The sequence below is a fragment of the Triticum urartu genome, chromosome 4A (genome assembly GCF_056163025.1).
Source record: "Triticum urartu cultivar PI428250 chromosome 4A, HENAU_Tu73, whole genome shotgun sequence".
In the NCBI taxonomy this organism is placed as follows: Eukaryota; Viridiplantae; Streptophyta; class Magnoliopsida; order Poales; family Poaceae; genus Triticum; species Triticum urartu.
This window is the reverse complement of record NC_141876.1, coordinates 495,594,991-495,598,334: the sequence shown is the minus strand read 5'-3', so window position 1 is coordinate 495,598,334 and position 3,344 is coordinate 495,594,991. Positions and strand designations below refer to the sequence as shown.

Genomic DNA, 3,344 nt, shown 5'->3' with positions numbered 1-3,344 from the left:
TCTCCGGGACTTGGAGAAAAGAAACGACCTAGGGTTCCGGTGGCACGTGGCCCGAGGCCGGATCCGAGCTCGCCGGCGTCGATGGCCGGTGCGGCGGCCGGAGCGGGAGGAAGAGGCCGGGCGGCGGAGAGGAGGCGAGGCGGTGGCCGGACGGCGGCGTCGGCGGCGGCGGCGGAGGCGGCGGCTTGCGCGGCGGCGCGTCGCGAGGCGGGGAGGAGCGGTGACCGGGCGGCAGCGGCGGCGTTCGCCGGCGGCGGGGCGGAGCAGGCGGCGGTGCGGCACCGGAGTGGCGGGCGACGGCGGCGCGCCGAAGGGAAAGCGGGGCGGCGTGGGGAAGGCGGCGGCCGGGCTCGGGGGCCGGATCTGGGCCCGAGCGGGCCTACGCGGTGGACGGCGGCGGGAGGCCACGTGGCGGCGTTTCACTGGCCGAGCGCGGTGGCGCGAAGGGTCCGGCCAGGGGCGGACATGTCTGGCGCGGCGGGCGATTTTTTAGGGTTTCGGGGGAAGGAGGAGATCCGAATTTTGGGGGGGGGGACTTTAAATAGGCATCGAGGGAGCTAGGAGAGTCCAAATAAGGTGCGGTTTTCGGCCACGCGATCATGATCGAACGCTCTAGATGATGGAGCAGAGTTAGGTGGGTTTGGGGCCAAATTGAAGGGGTGTTGGGCTGCAACACACACGAGGCATTTTCGCTCCCTCGGTTAACCGTTGGAGTATCAAACGAAGTCCAAATGATACGAAACTTGACAGGCGGTCTACCGGTAGTAAACCAAAGCCGCTTGGCAAGTCTCGGTCCAATCCGGAAATGTTTAATCCCCACACACGAAACAAATCTAGAAATGACCACCGGAGGAGAACGAAGCACCGGAATGCAAAACGGACAACGGGAAAAATGCTTGAATGCATGAGACAAACACGTATGCAAATGCAATGCACATGATGACATGATATGAGATGCATGACAACGACAACAACACACGGAGACAAAACCCGAACCCGAGGAAATAAATATAACTTAACGCCGGAAACGGCAAGAGTTGGAGTACAAATTGGGAAAATTACATCCGGGGTGTTACAACACAGTAGGTAGACTCCCCACTAGTGACTTGCCAAATACCAGGACCTGCCATGTATGCAGTGCAATGCCTAGAGTACTTCTTTGACTCCTCCATCTTCTCCATATAAGTGGGTGTTATCTCCCACCTACTCTTCTTTGTCTTCTCTCTAACTACTTGGTACTTAACCATCAGCTTAGTTCTAAATCCATCTACACAGGTCATGCTTGGCTTGCTCCTCACATCTAGGTTCATCTTGTTAAATATTGCACTAAGATTGTTGACCACTAGGTCTGTTTTGCATGTGTGATCCATAGTATGCCTTGCCCAAGTCTCTTTAAGGATATTACAAAGCCACTTCCAAGCATCTTCATCCTCCTTCTTCAGTTCATTTATTGCAACCTCAAAACCATTATTGGTGTACGAATATGCAGCATTGTCCATATGCTTCTTCAACTCCTCACTCCTGAAGCCAGCTGACTGGAATTGTATTCAGGATACGGGCAGTAGAAATTTATACCAATAATAATATATTTTCAGATCTATAAACCAAGAAACCCAAAAATACCTTGCTGTGATATATTTAGATTTACTTTATTTTGCTCTTTTATGTATCGTTTATACCTATCTCTACTAGATCTCACTCTTGTTCGAGACCATGAAGGGATTGACAACCCCTTTTTCACGTTGAGTGCAAATGTTCGTTAGTTTGTGTAGGTGCATAGATTGGAGACTTGCTTGTGGCTCCTACTGGATTGATAACTTGGTTCTTAACTCAGGGAAATACTTATCTCTACTTTGCTGCATCACCCTTTCCTCTTCAAGGGAAAAATCAATGCAGGCTCAAGAAGTAGCATGTTCCTCAGGTTAGTGTTATCCAACTAGGGTTTGTGTTGGTGGTAGTCAGTGGTTGCAATTTCTGTCAGTAAATTCAGTTAAATTCATGGGATTGAACTATTCAATTGATTTGGAATGTGGTGCTGAATGAACTAATGTAGTTTGTTGTAGGTTCAGTTGATCAAACATGTTTTTAACAGTGATTTTGCAATGCTAGTATCTGGATTAGGGTTCTATTTAAGTGGATTGGATATGTAATTGGTACATTGAATTATAGTATGCAATGTTATTATGCTTTAACAACTATTTTGTATGAATTAATGGTAGTATTGCTACTTTCATATAAGCTTAGCTTGAACTTCAAGTTTCCTGAATCTCTGTTGTATCTGCAAGCCTGACTGAATCACTGAATATCTTATGTATTTTCTTGTTTAAGTTAGCATATTTATTTTCGAATACTTGATGCAGGATGGTATTGACTGTGGAGTTGCTCAGTGGGTTGATGCCCCATGACCTTCTATTCTGCAAAGATGTTTGGTGAAGATATGGGAGATGTTTCATGAGGAGAACCATGGCAAAATGATGGACCATGAGAAGTATAAGAAAGAGTTGGCCGAGGTGAACAAGTAGTTGGATACACTTGGGGATCAGTACAGTCAGCTGGTTGAGGATGTCACCAAGATATTTGATTGGGCAGATTAGAAAAACAGGGTCATGAGTGATGAAGAGTTCAAGCAGAAGTAGATGGATGTGGACAAGGACATGGAGAAGCTAGATATGGGCAAGGAGAAGGAGAGTGCTGCCTTTGGCAAGATGAAGGAGATGGAGAAGCTGGCTGAGGAGCACAAGGAGTTGAAGTGCATTCTTAGATCCCAGGGAGAGATCATTAGGAACACCAGGAAGGAAAGGGATGAGATGCAGAATGAGAGGAACAGCCTGATAGAGGAGAATAAGAAGCTGGAGTGTCTGGTGGGTGATCTTATGAAAGTTGTTCATGGCAACAAGGACAAGCTTGCCAAGATAAAGTCAATCCTTGATGAGTGAACAATGATGTTCATCACCTTAGTTTGCAGTTATGTTAAGCTAATATGTGGCCTTGTAATAATATAGCTGGCCTTGGGGTTGTATATTTTAGGAATCCCCTAGTTATGTAATGACTATAATGATTATCTGCAAAACTACCTCCAGTTAAGTTATGTAATGGTTGTAATGACTAGCTGCAAAACTACCCCAGTTATATAATGTTGTTAGATTTCTATATTAAGAGCTATGCTATTATGAATCTGCTTAATTATTTTAGAACAAAATCATCAGTCCAAATTGGGCTGAGCAAATGCTCAAGACCAAATGGGCATGGCCAAATTGGTTTAGAACAAAAAGACCAGTCCAAATTGGACTGAGCAAATGCTCAAGACCAAATGGGCATGGCCAAATTATTTTAGAACAAAATGA

General features: G+C 46.4%; 1 pseudogene; it reads left to right on the top strand.

Annotated features, from left to right (window-relative positions):
- The first annotated feature begins 2,363 nt into the window (after positions 1 to 2,363).
- Positions 2,364 to 2,936, top strand: LOC147976284 (uncharacterized; annotated as a pseudogene).
- The last annotated feature ends 408 nt before the right edge of the window (positions 2,937 to 3,344 follow it).